General features: G+C 37.8%; 1 long non-coding RNA gene across 1 annotated transcript; it reads left to right on the top strand.

The window, feature by feature from the left end:
- Nucleotides 1–1846: 1846 nt before the first annotated feature.
- On the top strand, nucleotides 1847–20095 carry LOC137045546 (uncharacterized). The gene is made up of 3 exons (XR_010898809.1): nucleotides 1847–2114; nucleotides 4931–5028; nucleotides 19140–20095. It is a non-coding gene; the product is annotated as an uncharacterized lncRNA (long non-coding RNA).
- Nucleotides 20096–21590: the final 1495 nt, after the last annotated feature.

Here is a 21590-nt window from a genome sequence, read left to right on the forward strand (position 1 = left end):
ACGTGTGTGTGATAGGCTTTGACCCTACAATGGAAACACATGTTGAGAAAGACTGCAGGAAGTTGATGAATGAGAGCTCTTCCCTCATGACCCCGTGACCTGAACTCCCACTACACCCTGCAGGTACTAGTCTGAGGTCACTACAGGATTTTACAGCTGAGGTCAGCGGGCTTACCGTCGTCAAAGTTCCCTCCTGCAGGGCAGGTGTAAGGTGGAACGAGTCTGAAATGTGGGACTTCACATGCTGACGGATGAGATCTGCTCAATTTAATAGGCCCTAGAGAAATGCTAGATACCATGATTCATTTCAAGCACGTTTATAACTTTATTCAGTGAGTTTTAACAATATTATATATTCAGTATATCTTAAACTAATATAACTGATGAAGTTTATAACAAACTTTTTATATTTATATTATATTTGCATATTTTAAACTAAGTTGTATATTATTTTTCACTATATATTTCAAAAATTAAATATGCATCAAAGGATAAAATAAGCAGGATTGTTTTGTTATGTGTTACATTACGTTATATGTTATACGTTACGTTACATGTGTGAGTAAGGATGACCATCAGCAGCCAGACAGACCAGATTCTGAAAGACTGAAGTATAGCTGACCTGCTGTGCCCTTCGCCCTCAGGATGCGCCACAGTTTTGACCTCTGTCTGGTTTATATTGCTCTCTGAAGTAGTTTACTCAGATGAGTCACCTGCTGTCTGGACCAGAGTCTGCTGACCACTTAAACCTAATGGAGGGTGAGCAGGTGAGAACAGGAAATGCAGTAATACTGTGGAGGAAATGACTACTCTTCAGAACATTTGACATGGTAACGCTAGTGTTCCAAAAAAATACCAAAGGTGCCCGCTTTCTTTATTTCTTGTGCTACTTCAGAAACAATATTTTCTATATTCATCTGAAAAAAAAAATGGGTTATTTCAGAAATGACTTATCGTGTTATGTCAAAATATGTTATGTTAAAAGAACAGGCCAATTTTGTTGACTTTTTGGGACTTCGGGAAGCTAGGCTAGCGGTGGGTGTGTCAGACAGAGTTATGGCATGCACGGAGATGCGAATGTTTGTATGGGCTTAACTCTGGGGGATACGGTGAATAAGTTAAAGTGCCAAAAAAGTCAGCGTGTTCCTTTATCTTTTAATTTATAAATTATCATAACCAGGCTTTCAATGACTCAGCAAAAGTGTTCCAACTACAGGGTGTCTTTTCATTTGCACCATTAACTCGAGCAGTAGACAGTTCTAGAAAGATTGCATCCAGAAATGTAAGAATCCAACAGAAAGTGAATGAGGTTTCCATTTCAATGCAATCATTTTTTTTAGCAGCTGTGATGCCAGCTAGTACTATGCGCTTATGCTGAATATTAAAGTTCAGCATTGTTAAATTATTTAATAACAATACAGGCACCGTTGCGGGAATTGTTACTGAAACCAAATCAGACAATCTAGATGCTACCTCTGTCCAAAACAGAGCAATAGGTGGCCACTCCCACATCAGTCTAAAAACGGCTGGGTTAAAAACAACCCAATTGGCAACCCAGCGCTGGGTAAGTATTGGACAGAACACATGCTGGGTTAAATTAACCCAGTGGCATTTTAACCCAGCAGGCTGGGATGTTGAGAAACCCAAAATGTAGTCAATTTTTTACCATTAATGGATTTGCTATTCTGGGTTATTCTTGCTGGGTTGTTCTTAAAAAATCTCCTGTGCATTAGCCTACTGTAAAACTAGACAATCATGAAAGAACAAATGAAGAATGCATGCTTAGACTGTTAAAACAATAATTTTTATTGCTTGACAAATAGTACAATACACAAATGTGTTAAAATTGGCAACAATGACAACTACAAACCTAATATATTCTGTCAATTTATTCACGTTTAAATCGAACTTTTATTTTGACTGGTTGCCGTGACTTTTGAGTCTCTGTGTTAATAATATAACACGCGCCCCCGTCATTCACACAGAGACGCAAAACATGGAAGAGTAATATTTAAATATTATTTAATATACAGAGACACTCGTATATTCGGCTACAGTCTGGAGCCCTGCGTGATGCGACTGAACGCAGCTGCGGGACCAAATATAGTCTACTTGTAAGTCGATGCTATACATACTATCGTCACATTTTTAACATTTCAGTATGTATTTGTTACCGAAGTACCTGTACTTGTGACATCCCTACATACAACAACCATGTTTAATTTTCGTAAGGGGATCATGGTTCTGTGTAATCATAAACGGTATTAATCTAACAAATCGTCTCACATGCCTACCTAAACTAAGTTAACACGAGTCAGTAAGTTACATTGCATCGGATTCTGAGGTAAAACTTTTGTCGTCTTAACAAAGCTTAAGAATTGTTGCCCGGAAGAAGAAAAAAAAAACTATAATTATGCTTATTAAAATGATTATTAATGAAAATATATGAACTTATCTTAAAACATCTGCAACCAGTGGCTTTGCCTTTTGCATTGTCCTTTCAAAATGACAGTGTGGGAGCGAATTTAAACGAATCAAGGCGGGAAGCATGTGAAACAACCAAGCGCTGGGTAGAATTAACCAAGCATTGCGACCCAGCAGGTTTAACCCAATGACTGGAAATCTGAAACTACCCAATGGTGTTTAAAATGTGATCAAATAAACCAACAAAAATTACCCAACAGTCTTAACCCAGCATTTTGGGTTAAAAAATAACCTAGCATTATTTAGAGTGATCATGTGTAAGAAAGTACCAGGGAACCTTGAGAGCACATAGAGTACAAGTTGGTTTGGTTAATCTCTTCATTAAATGGAGTTTGCGAGGGGTTAAATATGTTCTATGTACAAAGTTGAAGTGGATCTGTTGGTGGTCAGGGTTAGGAGAGGCCTCCTTTTCCTTTAAAATATTTAGCTTTTCTGAAATAACCCATTTTATACCGAATATGGATTGGTCATGATGGTGGTTGCTTGATCTGTTATAGATGTCAAACAACTGACTAGTCAGTTAACTGGTTGTTTAAATAAATCTATTTTTATTTTACTTCCATGTTAAAATACAACCCTTTAAAAACCTTTGGCCGTTGTGTCTAGCACTTTCAGAAGCATTGTGGTGGTTAAAGTCAAGTTGCGGTGTGCATCTTCCTTAAAGGAGCACGTACACTTTTTGAGACTTTAGCTTATTCACTGTATCCCTCAGTTAGATAAGTCCATACAGTGGGGCAAAAAATTATTTATTCAGCCACCAATTGTGCCAGTTCCCCACTTAAAAAGATGAGAGAGGTGAAAAGATAGAATGAGAAAAAAAAACAGAAAATCACATTGTCTGGGTTTTAAAAAAAATTATTTGCAAATTATGGTGGAAAATAGTATTTGGTCAATAACAAAAGTTCATCTCAATACTTTGTTATATACCCTTTGTTGGCAATGGCAGAGGGCAAACGTTTTCTGTATGTCGGAACAAGGTTTTTACACACTGTTGCTGGTTCTTTGACTCATTCCTCCATGCAGATCTCCTCTTGAGCAGTGATGTTTTGGGGCTGTCGGATTTTTCAGCACGGATTTTCAACTCCCTCTAAAGGTTTTCTATGGGGTTGAGATCTGGAGACTGGCTAGGCCACTCCAGGACCTTGAAATGCTTCTTACGAAGCCACTCCTTCGTTGCCCATGCGGTGTGTTTGGATCATTGTCATGCTGAAAGACCCAGCCACGTTTCATCTTCAATGCCCTTGCTGATAGAAGGCCTCATTCATTCTTTCCTTTACACGGATCAGTCATCCTGATCCCTTTGCAGAAAAACGAATAATGCGAATAATGATGTTTCCACCCCCATGCTTCACAGTAGGTATGGTACAACTCAGCATTCTTTCTCCTCCAATCACCACAAGTTGAGTTTTTACCAAAAAGTTCTATTTTGGTTTCATCTGACCATGAGATTCTCCCAATCCTCTTCTGCATCATCCAAATGCTCTCTAGCAAACTTCAGATGGGCCCTGACATGTACTGGCTTAAGCAGGGGGGCGCGTCTGGCACTGCAGGATTTGAATCCATGGTGTTGTAGTGTGTTACTGATGGTAGCCTTTATTACTTTGGTCTCAGCTCTCTGCAGGTCATTTTTTTCTCCTAATGGATTTTTTTTCTCCTTTTCTCCTAACAATTATCCTAATATATAACGATACAGTTTACAGTGGCTTCATAGATTAACTAAAAATGTAAAAGATTAAAACTGATGCGCATTCTTTGTTCTTCTTTTTCTATAAGCAGAGTTAACAAACCTTGCTGTATTTTCGTAAAATTCGTTAGCATATCCCAAAGACTTTCAATGAATTTAAGGTCTGGACTCAGAGGTGCCGATTCATGTGTGAAAGTGATTCTTCATGATCCTCCCAACCATTCTTTCACTTTGAGTCTGATGAATCTTGACATTGACTGAAATATGGCCATGGTGTGTCTTCCTACATGGTGGTTTAAAAAATTAAAAGCTGTACACTCCATCTATTAGAGTTAGGAGAACTGTTGCCAAACATATTACAAATTACACTGAAACATAATAATCACTGCAATAATGATCCAATTACTTACTCTTTAGCATTTGCCTTTAAATGTATATATAGTACATACATTTGTATGTATAGTACATTGCAATAGTAGTACATGTAAATAATTTACTAGTCTTTATATTGATAATTTGCTATTATTTCCATTAATGACCACAGGATAAGAGTAATAATATGATTATGCAATGTGTTCAATGTTGAATCTTTGATGATTAAATGCCTGTGCAGAGCCACATGTGGTTCATATTAATCGGTGTCCCCACCAGGAGATGGGTGAGTTTCCATCTCATGTTGATTTGTAGATGAATAGCAAATATATTTAAAATGACTGATTTCTTGTTAATGCTATTGATCATGTCTATTGCTATTTATTTTAGATTACTCGCAGACTGGTACCAGAGTTTAGAGGAGGCCGCTGGCCTGATGCCAGGGCATGTGATGGGGAGCCGCTCTGACGCCATCCTGCTGAGATCCGGTAGGATTACTGTTTACATTGAGCTCCATGGGAAATGGCTTTCATTGAGGGTGTGTGAGCTGCGGTGCTAAGTCATACGCACACACTGTAATCCCAGAGCCATTAACCGCTGCATGCGATGATGGATAGACTCTGTCTAATGAAGCATAATTGACTCCAGATGTGTGACTCACCCGGTGTGTTTACTAATGGTTCACTCACACAAACAGCCATACACAAAGAACAATGGCAATAAAGCTTTGTCTGCAGTTTGGGTAGATTGAGGACATAATCATTTTGATAACACCTTCATTCAACTTTAATCAAGTGTATATTCAAATCAACCTTTTTATCTAAATAGTTACATACAGAGGCCACAAGGTGAACTCGTATGCAATGGTCTTATTTTAATGTTTTTACATGTCATTGTATTACAGTATATAAAATATCAAATCAAGTGGCATTTTGGAATAAAAACAGGATGATTCAACTTTTTATTAAGACATTTAATATTAAAATATTGGGTTTAAAATTCTAAAATATTCAGAATAATATAAAAAAATGTGCATCAGTTGTTTGCAAATGCTACTTGGTTTGATATTTTATATCTAATTGAATGACAAGTGTGACTTCAAAATCCATAAACAACAAAAAAAAATAACATTTTCTCTCATCTGTGGAAAACAATTATAAAGTTATTATGAAAACTGGCTGTTTTTTGTCCCTAAAATAAAAATTATTAATAAAAGTGTGTGTGTGTGTGTGTGTGTGTGTGTGAGTGTGAGTGTGAGTGTGAGTGTGAGTGTGAGTGTGAGTGTGTGTGTGTGTGTGTGTGTGTGTGTGAGTGTGTGTGTGTGTTTGTGCGTGCGTACGTGCTTGTGAGCGTGCGTGTGCATGTGTGTGTATGTGTGTGTGTAGGCATGTTTTCGTGAAATATGAGGACTCAAATGTGTATAATGACATGGGTATGACATAGGTATTACAAGGAGATGGTGAAATATGAGGACATTGGCCATGTCCCCATTTTTCAAAATGCTTATAAATCATACAGAATGAGTTTTTCTTTTATAAAGTAAAATGCAGAATGTATCCTGTGATGGGGTTTAGGGGGAGTGTAAGGGGATAGAAAATATGGTTTGTACGGTATAAACACTATTACGACTATGGGGCTACTGTAAATAATACACTTCAAAAGTCATAAATACATTGAGGTCAAGCCTTATAATGATATTATTGTATGTATATTATACCATTGCTATTGTTTATATAAAAGTAAATGTATATATGAATTGAAATGCCTTTGTGAAGAAGGTATTGTCTATGAATGTCATAGCTGAGGGCATTGTGTTGTGTGCAGAAATATTGTATGTTTTATGGTCTGCTAATTTCATAGCGTGTCCTTGCGTGCTTTATAACGTTTTCAGAGTTTAAGAGAATCTATTCCACAGCTGTTCCGCACCTGTTCAGGCTCCTCAATAAACCTGTATTATAACCTTTGAGGATTCATTTCACTGTACCATAGATAGAGCAATAAAGACATGTGATACGGCATGAGGATTTGTTGCGGAAATTAAAGTCAACGTGCATGCATAGAAAGCTTCATGAAAGTAAACGCTCGGAAAAGGGAAGTCATGTATAAATGTTCCTTTGGGAGCGTCAGTTTTATTATTGACTATGAGGAGCAGGCTTTAGGTTAAACAGCTGAGATATACTTAAACAAACCAATAAACCTAAAAGTTGCAGTTGTGGACGACCACCCATTTAAGATACCCTAAAAATGTATATTGATATAAAATAAAATGGTCTCATTCAGGAATCTGACATTGCTATTTTGTGTCAGGTTTGGTATTAGATGGCGATTTTTTTTCAGTTTGTAATTATGAGGAATATGAAATAAAAATAGAATGAAAAGGATGATATTGATTTGGAATGTACAAAAGTAAAAATAAAAATTTCCCATAATAAAAAATAATCTGATAAAGTACATATACATGAATAGATATACAATAATGAAGTAAAAGTACTTTACTTTAGTTGTAAACTTTGGTATGTGTGATAGTGACCAAAAAAATGTCTGGCTTATTGGAAAATTGACATCTTCACCCCTTCAAATTGTATTATTATATAAATACTATTAAGCATATGTATTTGCTTTGAGTTATTTGTTTTATTTGTGATGCCAAATTGTGTGAACAATTTTTGGCTGTTTAGGCTAACATGCATTGTGAATGCATTCAAAAACAAGAGAGAACCAAAGAAATATTAATAACGGATTATGTTGTTATACTCAATGTATGCTTTGTCCTGTGAGCTTTTGGGGTTTTTTTATGAATTTTTTGCATAAACTTAAAAAACTGAATTAAACTTCGCTTTTAAAGTTTTTGCTTTACTTAGAAACATCGGAGTAAATAATACGATAGATATTGTGTAGATGGCATATCTACATAACAGAAGGCATTTTAACTTAATTTTATAACCTTGATATTCACTCTTTAATTTCTAAAATATTTTTTCTCATATTTGATGGTTTAATCAAAGTTGTAGGTTCATAAAAAATTAAAATAAAAACACTACTCACTACTGTAATTCACCTCACACCTTGTGCTATACATGAATGATTCCTCAAATTGTGGCTTGTGTGAAAGGTTGCTACAACTCTATCAAACCTACGATTTTTGCCTAGAAGACAGTAAAACATTTACCTAGCAACCACATAAGTAACTGCCTAGCAACAACCTCTCAACATGTCAACAACAACTCAGAGCACCTCAGACTTCACTTGTGGCTTTGGGTTTTGCACAGGCAAGCACCACTCGCATATAATTCAGATAGAATAAAAATCTAGTAATTATTGTAGTACTGCAAAACTGTCTTCAAATCACAAGTTTTGTTAGAGAATCCTGTCTGAGCTGGATTAGTGTGTAGCAGCAGTTGGTATGCGTAATTCTAATGAGAGGGTTTTGTTTTGAGGGGATGAGAGGAGATTGTTTTGAATTTCCCACCCATGCAGCTCTTCAAGTCTTTCACGTGTATTACTGACAACAGAGAACAAAGACGTCTTATCCGCTGCTGAGAGAGTGTGGATTGTCTTTCTTTAACTCTCTCTGTCTGTCTTTTTCTCGCCGTCCTCGTTTTGCAACTGCTCTAGTGTGTCGTGCTTTTCACATCCATCAATCAGCTGTCGCATGCCTCATGTCGACACTGTGCTAATGGCAACGTCTTATGAGATTTTATGGCCAGAGCAAAGTATCCACAGAATGTTATCTGCTCAGGAATTTATGGGACATAATGAAAAAGTCAAATACAAACTTACCAATCTGTCTTCAAATACTCACTTTAGTGCAATGACACTTATAGCAAAGAGAAAAGATGAACAGATAAAAACACATGCCTATCATACCTGCAGTTTTTGATAATGTGTGTTAAAATTGTGTGTAAAAAATTATATCATTATTTACTCACCCTCATGTAGTTCCAAATCAGTATGTTGCCATAGTCATTACAATAACTAATTGTTGTAATGTGGAAAAGAGCTGTGTTGAACTTTTCTTTACAAATTATATATTTTTTTCAGTTTTGTATTACAGTATAGTGGCCAAGAGTGATGTCCAGAGGTAATATTAGTCTTTAAAGTTTGATTAAACCATAAAAATGAGGAACATACACTATATTGCCAAAAGTATTGCACACCTCCAAATCATTGAATTCAGGCATTCCAATTACTTCCATGGCCAAATGTGTATAAAATCAAGCCACTAGGCATGCGGACACTTCTGCAAACATTTGTGAAATATTGGAATGGATTGCTCCTAGGAACTGGTACTGTGATAGGTTGCCACCTGTGCATCCATTTATGAAATTTTCCCACTACTAAATATTCCACGGTCAACTGTTAGTGATATTATAACAAAGTGAAAGCAAATAGGAACAACAACAACTCAGCCTGAAGTGGTAGGACACGTAAAATCACAGAGCAGGGTCAGCGCATGCTGAGGTGCACAGTACGCAGAAGTTGCCAACTTTCTGCAGAGTCAATAGCAACAGACCTGTATGATTTATGGAATGGGTTTCCATGCAGAGCAGCTCATCCAAGCCTTACATCACCAAGGGCAATTTCAGTGGACAATTTCAGGTTTAGGGACGGCCCCTTCCGTCCCCTTGCACAAAGCAAGGTCCATAAAGACATGGATGAGCGAGTTTGGTGTGGAGGAACTTGACTGAGCTGCAGTCTCCACTCATCCCAAAGGTGTTCTGTCAGGTTGAGGTCAGTGCTTCTCGTCCAGTATCAGTGTCTGACCTCACAAAAATTCCCATAAACACACTCCTAAACCTTATGGAAAGCCTTCCCAGAAGAGGTAAAGCTGTTATAGCTGCAAAGGGTGGATTCTTATGGATTAAGAGTTGGGTGTCATTAAAGTTCATATGCATGTAAAGGCTGGCATCCCAAAACTTTTGGCAATATAGTGTATTTAATATTTTTTTTAAACATTTTAAATATAAGCGAAGAATAAAACACTAAACTTGGTTATGATATTTATCCCAAAATTATTGGGAAAAAAGAAGGCAAAATAAAGCTACAGGTTCTATTAAACAATGTAATAAAAAAAATGCATAAAAACAAAAAGCTCACAAGAAAAAGCATACATACACAATAAGTTAATAATATTTTGTTGGTTGTCTCGTGTTTTTGCATGTTCACATTTTTTGTTTTTTAATTTGTAGGCTATGTCGGCCTGTCCAAACATGCCTGCACAATTTGGTATATTTCATTATACTATCACAAATAAAACAACAAGCACAACTACACAATACAAAATTCTTACAAATATTTTATAATATTTGAAGAAAATGTAAAAATATGAAAAGACATCTCTTTTGGCCATTACTGCATATGAAAGGGATAGCATTTTTTGCCAGGTTAAATAATGTATTAATTAAATAAAAAGTTTATTGAAATAAAATAAATCTGTTTCTGTATCTTCTTCTTTCGGCTGTTCCCTTCAGGGGTCGCCACAGTAAATCATCTGCCTCCATCTAGTCCTATCCTCTGTTTCCTCTTCTCTCAGACCGACTACCTTCATGTCCTCCTTCACTACATCCATAAACCTCCTCTTTGTTCTTCCTCTTGACCTCCTGCCTGGCAGCTCTAACCTCAGCATCATTTTACCGATATATTCACTCTCCCTCCTCTGAATATTGTCCAAACCATCTCAACCTGGCCTCTCTAACTTTGTCTCCAAAACATCTCACATGTGCTGTCCTTCGGATGTACTCATTCTTGATCCTATCCATCCTCGTCACTCCCAAAGAGAAGCTCAACATCTTCAGCTCTGCTACCTCCAGCTCTTCCTCCGGTCTTTTCCTCAGTGCAACTGTCTCCAAACCATACAACATCGCTGGTCTCACTACTGTCCTGTACACCTTTCCTTTCATTCTTGCTGGTACTCTTTCATCACACAACGGACCTGACACTTTTCTCCACCCATTCCAACCTGCCTGCACACGCTTCTTCGCCTCTTTTCCACACTCCCCATTGCTCTGGACTGTTGACCCTAAGAACTTAAAGTCCTGCACCTTCTTTACCTCTTCTCCCTGTAACCTCACTGTTCCACTTGGTTCTCTCTCATTCAGACACATGTATTCTTTCTGACCCTCTCTGTACTTCTCCATTTACATTCTCAAAGCAAATGATGCATCTGTAGTGCTCTTTCTTGGCATGAAACCATAGTGCTGCTCACAAATATCTACCTTCTCCCCTTAGCCTTGCTTCTACTACTCTTTCCCACAACTTCATTGTATGACTCATCAGCTTAATACCGCTGTAGTTTCCACAACTCTGCACATCTCCCTTGTTCTTAAAAATCAATACCAACACACTTCTCCTCCATTCCTTAGGCATCCCCTCCCTCTCTAAAACGTTGTTGACACTCGCTAACAACCTAGTTAAAACTCTACTGCCATCTCTCCTAGACACTACCATACCTCCACTCATCAGGACCAACTGCCTTTCCTCTCTTCATCCTCTTCAAAGCTCTCCTAACTTCACCCTTGCAAATACTTTTTACTTCCTGGTCAAAAATATTTGCCTCTACAACTCTTCTCTTCCTGTCATTTAACTCATTCATCAGTTCCTCAAAGTACTCCTTCCATCTTTCCCTCACCCTCATATCACCTGTCAACACATTTCCATCTCTATCTTTAATCACTCTAACCTGCTGCACATCGCTTCCATCTTTATCCCTCTGCCTCACCAACCGATAGACATCCCTCTTAACTTCTTTTCTATTTATCATTGGCCTTTGCCACCTTGATCTTAACCTCACGCTGCATTACCCTATATTTCTGTCTACTTTCCTCGATCATCTCACTGTCCCACTTCTTCCTAGCTAACCTCTTCCTCTGGATACTCTCCTGGACTTCCTCATTCCACCACCAAGTCTCCTTGTCTTCTTTCCTCCTTCCAGATGACACACCTATCACCTTTCTACCAGTCTCCCTGATCACTTTGGCTGTAGTAGTCCAGTCATCTGGAAGCCCTTCTTGACCACCTAAAGCTTGTCTCAACTCCTCCCTGAAAACCACACAGCACTCTTCCTTTTCCAACTTCCACCACTTTGTCTTCTGCTCTGCCTTTACTCTCTTCATCTTCCTCACCACTACAGTCATCTTACACACCACCAGGCTATCTAGCTCTCACCTACCATTACTTTACAAACGATAATTTCCATGAGATTACAGCGTCTACATAAGACATAGTCCACTTCACGAGTTTGTGTGCCCATATAATCTTAGTGAAAGTGGTAAACAGATTTGGCTTGCTGTCTGCTATAGAGGGGCTCGGAGAGGATATTCTACCCGAGCTCCGATTGCCCCCCTATAACAGACAAATTGAATGAATAAAATAATGAATGAATGAGTCATTTATATAGCGATTTCATATGTACTTCTGTACACCCAAAGCGCTTTACACTCGTGTCAGGGATCTCTCCTCAACCACCACCAGTGTGGTGTACAAAATTGTACAAAAGGAGGAGCAGGGGAGGAGGAGGGATGCTTCAGGAACTAAAAAGGGGAAGAGGTAAGCTGCTGGTTTTATACCTTGGTATTAATTGAAAGATTAGATGGGCGTACTCCTCCCGAAATTACGTTTATTAACTTCACTTGTGTGCTCCTGACACCACTCTTATATGTCAGCCTGTGTTCTTGCCGCTTCTGAAAGTACATGTTCACCACGGCCATCTCCATACTTTTAGCAAAGTCTACCAACCTCTTTTTCTTCTGGGTTCCTTTCCAGAAGACCAAACCTGCCCATCACTTCCTCGCCCTCACTATTCCCTTCCCCAACATGTCCATTCAAATCTGCCCCTATAACTACCCTCTCACCTCTGGGAACAGTCTGCATCACTTCCTCCATCTCGCTCCAGAATCTGTCTCTCTCATCTTGCTTACAACCTACTTGTGGAGCATAGGCACTAACAACATTCAACATCACACCTTCAGTATCCAGCTTCAGACTCATCAACCTATCTGCCACTTTCTTTACCTCCAGAACCTTCTTCATAAACTCCTCCGTCAGGATCACTCCAACTCCATTTTTCTTCCTGTCCACACGATTATAAAACAATTTAAACCCTGCTCTAATGCTTCTAGCCTTGCTCCCTTTCCACCTGGTCTTCCTGACACACAGAATGTCCTCCTCTGCATCATATCTACCAGTTCTCTGCCTTTACCTGTCATTGTACCAACATTCAAAGTCCCTACATTCAGTCCTAAACTCCTGCAAGATCGATTACATATATAAAAAATAATTTTAATTCAAATTCAGATTCTTGAATATATTGATTTCACTGTCGCACCATTTATTGTGCGCACCACTGTCGCCCACTGTAGCCGAGGCCCTAATCCACTCCTTCATCACGTCCCGACTTGATTACTGTAATGGTGTCCTGTTTGGTCTGCCTAGCAAAGCTACTGACAGACTCCAGTATGTACAGAACTCTGCGGCTAGGATGCTTACTCACACAAAACTTGGATCTCATATTACTCCAATCCTCAAAAAACTTCATTGGCTGCCTGTTAAATCAAGGATCAAATATAAATTTCTCCTCCTGACGTACAAATCTCTAAATGGACTTGCACCACAGTATCTGACTGATCTACTCCATCCTTACAACCAAGTCCGGTCCCTGCGGTCCTCAGACAAGGACCTGCTTGCTGTCCCAAAGTCCAGGCTACGGACGTTTGGTGATAGAGCCTTCTGTGTTGGTGCTCCTTCACTCTGGAACAAGCTTCCTCATTCCATCCGCTCTGCATCATCTCTAGCAACCTTTAAAAAACAACTTAAAACACATCTCTTCACTGAGGCCTATGGTCCATAACTGCTCGGTTTTCTCTCCCGCCCCCCTTCCCTTCCCTTGCTGTTTGTTAAGCGTCCTTGGGTTTTGTGAAAGGCGCTATATAAATTAAAGTTATTATTATTATTATTATTATTATTATTATTATTTATCTTATAACAACAGTGAACTGTCACTTTAAATGACATATTGAAAAGGAAGTGACATTATTAACAAGTTCACATTTGCACAAAATAATTTGTTTGTCAAGCCCAACTGTCATCTACAGTTAACAAGGGAATATATTTAAAAATATTCAATTAACAGGGGAAAATCATATCACAGGATGATTGCTAACAGGATAAGCCTTTTCCTCCCTTTAAATATGCAAAGTTATGCCTTTCCTCTTTCACTCTTTCACAGTGCTTTTGTTTTTGGAAGATGAGGTAATGACAGAAGTGGGATCCTAACCAGTGAACAAAAGCCCAAATTCAGGGCATGTACCAACCCGCCCCAATTTTGGAAAGAAGATGTCTACTCATGCTGCACTCCTCCAGCGAGACACTGACAACCAATTCTAGAGAGAGACTGTGACCCAGAGGAGATGATGTTTTCCTCTATAACAAGCACTACATTTAATTGGATATTCCCTAAAGTTTGAGCAATGAGCTTGTAAGTGAAGCGGTTTGGGTTTCCTTATTCCTTGAAGGTGATAAATAGAATGTGCTATTTTTTCAACTTCGTGTAAACAGAGTAATGATGCTCAGTGTCTGAAAAAGTAGGAGGACAAATGAAAGCTCAGCGCCACTGAAACAGTATTTGCTCAGAGCGTGTGAGGATGGTCTAAGTTTTTATCTCACTGGTAGGGATGAAGTTTTGTTGTTGTTGTTTTAAACCCTAACAATTATTGTACCCTCTAAAGTCCATAAAGAGTTTGCAAATAAACAATGGGATTATAATACTAAAATTATGGCATGGTTTCACAGACAGGGCTTACATTAAGCCAGGATTATAGGCCTTAGTTCAATTAGGGCATTTAAGTCGCTTTTATAAAAGTGCCATAAAAGAAAAAAATACTGGTGTGTCTTGAGACAAAACAATAACACTGACATATTTTAAGATATTTCAGTACAAGTCGCATTTAGTTAAAACAGCTCAAGCATACATTTTAGTCCTAGACTAGGTTTAAACCTTATATGCCTATATGTTTTACATACATATACGCTATATTGCCAAAAGTTGTGGGATGCTAGCCTTTACATGCACATGAATTTGTGAAATGTGAAATCCCTTTGTTAATCTTTAGGGTTTAATATGGAGTTAAAACAACCCCACTCCATAATCCCTCCTCCACCAAACTTTACACTTGGCACAATGCAGCCAGACAATTATCGTTCCCCTGGTAACCGCCAAACCCAGACTCGTCAATCGGATTGCCAAACAGCATAAGACTCATAGTATAGTACTCATAGTATAGTACTCATAGTATAGTATAGTTGTTCATCTCACTGGCATTTGAAACTCTCAACAGCTTGTCTAGAATGCATTTGAATTAAAGTGTTAGTTTACCCAAAATGGAAAATTCTGTCATTAATTACTCACACTCATGTTGTTCCAAACTCGTAAGACTTTCGTTCATCTTCGGAACACAAATTAAGATATTATTGCTGAAATCCGAGAGCTCTCTGACCCCTACATGGACAGCAATTTAATTAACAATTTTAAGGTCCAGAAAGGTAGTAAAGACATCGTTAAAACAATCGATGTCACTACATAAACCTTAATTTTATGAAACCGTGAGAATAACACAAAAAACAAACAAAACGCTTTTATTCAACAATCTTTTCTCTTCTGTGTCAGTCTCCTAAGCTTCCGAGTTCTACGGCAGAACGGCGGCTCACCATTGGCTAGCTCCTGCGTCAGCATCACATGCTTGCGTAGTGTTGCTCACGTGAACAGTGTGGACCAATGGTAAGCTGCCGTTTTCGAAAGCCCTGCACTGTATTTACTACGCAAACAGCGTAGGAGACTGACACAGACAGGAAGAGATTTCTTCCTTACTTGCACACAAACCGTTTTCTCTTTAATTCATAACATTAAGATTCAACCCATTAACTATATTAACAATGTCTTTACTACCTTTATGGGCCTTAAAAGTGGCAATTGAATTGAGTCTATGTGAGCTCTCAGATTTTATAAAAAAAAAAAAAAAACTTAATTTGTGTTCTGAAGATGAACGGAAGTCTCAAAGGTTTGAAATGACATGAGTATTTAATGACATAATTTTCACTTTAAGATTTGCTCTCCTATTTATTCAACAGAGACAAGCCATAATATATTGAGTGTTAATGTTCCATAGAAAGGGACAAAAATAAGGGTCACTTGGCATTTGTAGAGACATGTCCATACCATCCAACCCCAGTAGACCTTAGTCAGGTTAACAACATAGCGATTGTTCAGCTGATGAAACATATATTTCAGAAAAAATAGACAGCAAAAAAATCCATAAAACTGTTTTGAAAGTTGTGAAAATTGTATGTCTCTGTCGGAAATTGCATACCCTCTTGAGTAGGTTCTTACTTTGAATAAGTAATAACTTATGCGACTGCTAAAAAGTACAGTATGTTCCATATAGTATGATTGTGTTTAGTATGAATGTAATCTGGACAGTGTCAGCCGCATCACATCACTGCCATTAACAAATCGTCTCCTGTGGCCTCATGGGATATTAAAGTGTCCATTGTATGCACACTTCAGAATCTCACCAGAAGTAGTAGCTCATCTGGGCACTTTTTGTCTACTCTTTTATGAGTGCTTTTAATTCAGACTTACTACTTTTGTCACATACTGTTTTTAACTAACTAAGTCAGTGTGTGATTTCGGATGCAGCCTCACTGCCAGCTTTCATCCGGATAAAAATTCAATATAGTGTCTGACCTGACTAACACCTGTGAGTACCAGCTAGTCACGGTTGCTTTAGACATGTTTTGCTGTTATATTATAATGAGCACGCATTTTATAAAGTCAAGAGAGAGGATGATTACAATGCTGACATGGCTCTAATGAATACTTAAAGGTGCACTATGTAGTATTTTTGCAGTAAAATATCCAAAAACCACCAGGCCAGTGTTATATATTTTGTTCAGTTGAATACTTACAATATCCCAAATGTTTCCAACTATTTGTAAATTGTGAGAAAATTGCTATTTTAACCAATGAACCGGGACGTTTCAGCATAGCGTTTTAGGGAGTTAGCGATTGCGTCATATCTGTCATATTCTTATTTGGCAGAAGCACTTTTCTCTCGGCAGTGTGACCAATTGTCACAGCAGCCACCGAGCGAACGCACAGAATAACGTCATAACATCATTTTAAACACACTTAAATGTATCTAATATGATTTTTTTTTAAAAGCTGATCACCTTATACCAATGACCGGAAAAGCGGAAATAGTACAGGAGCCCGGCGACTGTGTCCCGTCCTGTCATAATAAAAGTCCCATGTCTTGCAAGGCGGGTGTTTGTGTAACAATCGCTCCAGCAGCCGTGCTCAGCTCCACAACTCTCGGTCCTGCTCTGCTTCACACTACAGTAACGTTAATAACCGCATCCATCAACATGATTTCTGCCCAAGTCCTATTTTCCACCGGCTGTGAGGTGAAGACCACATGTCCCAAGATACTGCGCTCACACTCTTTGTTTTGAATAGACGACCTCTAGTGGACGGAAAGTTGAATAGTGCACCCTTAAATCTGACTGGACATTTGCCGAATTTTGCCATCAAATATTTTTGTACAATAGCGCTAAACTGTATAATTTACTGTTGTTCAGAGCAACAGATTTTCTTGTATCACTCTACACTCCTCTCATAAAATAAAATAAAATTAAAAAAAATCTAAAATAATTGTATAATATTTTAGAAAAGCATTTATTTATAAAAGAAGAAATTCTACACAAACTGTTTTTTGTTTTGTTTGTTTTTATATAAGTAGTATAGGTGGGATAATGTTTCAGTCATTAACCCCTCAAATTAAACCCAAACAGTGCGATAAAGACCTTAAAACAGCTGTGAGTCTTGTATTATTTATTTTGTGATAATAAATGACGGACTGAGCATTATCCCATGTAGTCACCTTTGCTGTTGTTCCAAATTCACATTACTTTATGTTCACAGTATACATAAAATACACTGTCAAAATTGAATCCAGACACTTTATTTTCACTAGAGTTGTTCATTGTTTGTGACAAGCTCCAAAGTCTATTAGGACTTGAGTTGGCTTTCATGCGGCCATCATAACAGCACTTCCAATGGTTTTATGACCTGTGCCCGGGCAAACGCTCTCACACGTGCAGGAGGAGATACAGGAAGGGAGGAGAGAGGTGTCTGACTGAGACAGTTCTCCTCAAGAGAGATGAAAAGAACACCTGCTGAGTCTGAGCTTATTGTCTGCTGAAGTGTTATGGATGTAACCAGGAGTGTTGAAGCTTCAATAAAAACAGTGTCTCTCTTTGTCAGGCATGATATTTAAGATGCCTTTAAAAACAAGACAATTTTTTTTTACTTAGTTATCAATCCTGACAGAGCAACGACCTATCCTGGACGGTTTTATCTTTTTAGGTGGAATTGGTACTTCTGTGGCACATTCATGTGGTGGGAAGTTTCAGAGGAAATCCTGAATGAAGCTTGGGAGGAAATCCTAATTGTTCCTTTTCAGTTGTCCATATTACCTCAGAAATTCATTATTCTGTGGAGCAGAATGATTTGGCTAAACCACAGCCCTCTGAGGCATATCCTTTATTTCCTCTGAGTATTCTGTTATCTTGAGACCTTACGTGGTTTGGGTGACAGGAAAGACCATCTGTTCTTCTGCAGGGCCTTTGATGTGGTCAACACAGCACATAAACCTCATTTTAACACTAGGAGATGAGCTTTATCTGTTGTCAACAACAGCAGTGGAAACGTCTTTCTCAGCACAAGGCAAGAATCACTATTATTATTGCACACGTACGGTTAAGGATTAAAACATGTCTTAGGTGTGTAACCCATCCCACTCATTAGCTAACCTACCCTAAGCCTTAGCATCATGGTATGCTTCAGAAAATGTTAATATGTTGTTATTTTTACCCCATGATATGAATAATGTACGTTTGTGGCTTCTAATCCATGTCTATTACAGTTTTTAGGATTCTTTGATACATTTAGATTCAAAGGAAGAGCTTAATATATCTATTTTTTTTATTTGAAATAGAAATGTTTTGTGACATTATGCATTTGATCAATTTAATGCATCCTCGATTAACTGTAGTGCATTTCGCAAAGTAAACCACAAAGTGGATTTTTATCAGATTAACACATTTCTCTACTTAAGAAAATAGACTTAAGAATACAGATATTGATGACTCTTGTTGCGCTCATGGGCATTTAAACATTTCTGTCTAATCATATTTTTCATAGAATGACAATGTCCCTCCTTATGATATCTGCCTTTGATAAAATGTACAGAATTATTCGCTTGAAATACATGTAAAAATCATTTAAAAAAAAATGTAAGACATGATGTTTTATGTGTTTATAAAGGGAAAATGCAAGCACACAAGTCTTGTATCCTCTAGTTTTTAAGCTTAACTAGAACATCGGACAGTATAACATTTGTAATATGTTACATATGGATTCCTGACTAGACAGTTCCCAGGAAGTGAGCTGAAATTATGGGTAATCCTGGGAAGTAATCTGACCACTACTGAACATTGGCATGAGAATAGAGCTGGTTAGTTAATCCATTTCCTGTTATTCTTAAAGGGCTTAAAGGAAGTGGTGGAGAAACATCTGGAGGTTGTTTGGAGCTCCTTCCAGGGCAGTAAGAGGGTTAGGAGCCTCGGATGGCTGCTGTCGGGGGGAGAACACCGCCTGTCTGGAGCTGTTGACAACGGAGGATGTGCTCTGACATAATACTCAACTTCCTCTACTAAACGCCACATTTACAGGCAAGCAAAGAGGAAGCCGACACGCATGCATTCATGCATATAAACACTGAATCTTTATTTAAACAATACCCTGTTGGTGAGAGTCACTGGGGATGTTTATGTGTTCCATGGGTACACTTTGAAGTCTTGAAATATCACCTGCATTTGTGGTGTAATGATGATTACCAAAGAAAATAATGTTGCCTCATCCCACAGTTTGACAATGTATGTACACTGAAATGAACACTGAAACATTTGAGACTAGAAAATCACACTATACTCTCAAAAATAAAGGTGCTTTATTGATTGTTTCATGAAGGACCTTAACGCCCATGGAATCTTTACTTTCCGGACAATGGACAAATAGACAAATGGACAAGGACAAAAAGTAGGCGCATCATTTCCTCTCCATTTTGGCCTTCTGTCCACACATAGATGGCATTTTTGTCAATGTATTATGTGGATATATTTGAGAAATGCCATTTTTGCATTAGCGACCAAACTGTGAAAATGGAGGTATTTGAAAACAATGATGCATGTTTGGTCGTGACATACACTCTTAGAAAAAAGGGTTCACTTGGGGTTCTATATAGAACCATATGGGTTCTTTACTCGACTCCTAAGAACCTTTTATGCTAAAAAGGTTCTATAATGACAAGAAAGAACCCTTTTGGCACAAAGGTTCTTTAGGCTATTATTCATTCATATATCATATTATTCTGCAACATTTTGTAGTTGTACTTAAATGACTGTTTATTAAAGTGTTGTAGTATCACATTTTAATCATGCTGATTTTTGGAGGAGAAAAACTGAAATGGCACTCTTCGTGTGATATTTATTAACTGCATAAAATTAGATAAATGCTAACCCCAATATCTTTAATTTTGTGATCATTCACATGCATTCATAAATGCATTTGAATACACTGAATAATGCAGTGAAATGTTTGTCAATAATATGATAAATATTTAATTTAAAAAAATTACATTTAAAAGCATACAATTTTGAATGCAACCTGGACGCAAAAGTGAATGGTGTGATATTTTGGTAATGAAATGATATTTCCAGAAGAATAGTGTGAGAACTTTATTATGTCTGCTTTCTCTGTATCATTTTGTGAGGTTTTATGTTTTACGCATTCGCATTAAGCATTTTGAGATGTTTCAGTGTGGATGAGCAAATTTTGGGAAACGTTCGAAAAGGCTTGCGGAGATTTTAAATGAAAGCATTGTTTTTAAATATATTCAGATTAATGTAGACATATCCTTATAAGAATGTAGAACGAGACTTTTTACTCGGCTAAAAAAGTAAAGCATAACCAGAATTTAATCCATACTTCAAATATAATGATTTTGGAATGATAACTTTGCAGCTCAAACAATACAATTCACATTTCTGCTTTTAAAACCACTGGAATGCTGGTCCCCGTTCACTTCCATTGTACATTAATATTGCCTTGATTTTTGCTTTGAAAGGGGAGGTTTATCTGGGAATTGACCAAATGCGTATTCAGTAGAGCTTTACTTGTAGGGTACCCGAAACATTCCTCACAAGAGCCTGCATGAGAGAATATCAAGCAGTATATTTAGCTGCATTTACCATTATGACTCTCCATACACAAACACAAACCTCATACCTAAATCTTATAGTAAAACTTTTCTCACAATGTCCTTTCTTGTTTCGTCAGTGTCTTCCTAACCTCAACCCCTATTCTCTGGCATACACCCAATCCCACACACAAACACACACTCAGAGGGGGAGGGGCGGTCGTACCCTTTGTCCTTCTGGTTACTGTACATATGAATGGACGCAGGCAGGGACAGGAACCCCTGAACTCATGAATGTGAATGGAGTCAGGACACCAGCCTGACGAGCAGGTCTCACTGGCTATTAAAGTGTGTATGTGCGTCTGTGTAGTAAGGAAATGCTTTCTAAAGTGATTACATTACATTACTTTGAGGCCATAAACATTGCCAGTCAAACACAGATATATGTTTTATGATCATGGTTTTATAAATGTTTTTTAAAATTATTTGTGTAACATTTTTTTAACACTGCCATTCAAATGTGTTAGGTCTGTAAGATTTTTAAAATGTTTTTAACAAGTCTTTTATGCTCACCAAAGCTATATTTGTTTAAAAATACAGTAATATTTTGAAATATATTAATTTCAAATCTAATCTATTCCTGTGATGGCAAAGCTGATTTATTCAGCAGCCGTTACTCCAGTCTTCAGTGTGTCATGATCTTTCAGAAACGATTAGTTTTTTTGATGACTTTACTAGTC

This window comes from Pseudorasbora parva, chromosome 17, assembly GCF_024679245.1.
Source record: "Pseudorasbora parva isolate DD20220531a chromosome 17, ASM2467924v1, whole genome shotgun sequence".
NCBI lineage: Eukaryota > Metazoa > Chordata > Actinopteri > Cypriniformes > Gobionidae > Pseudorasbora > Pseudorasbora parva.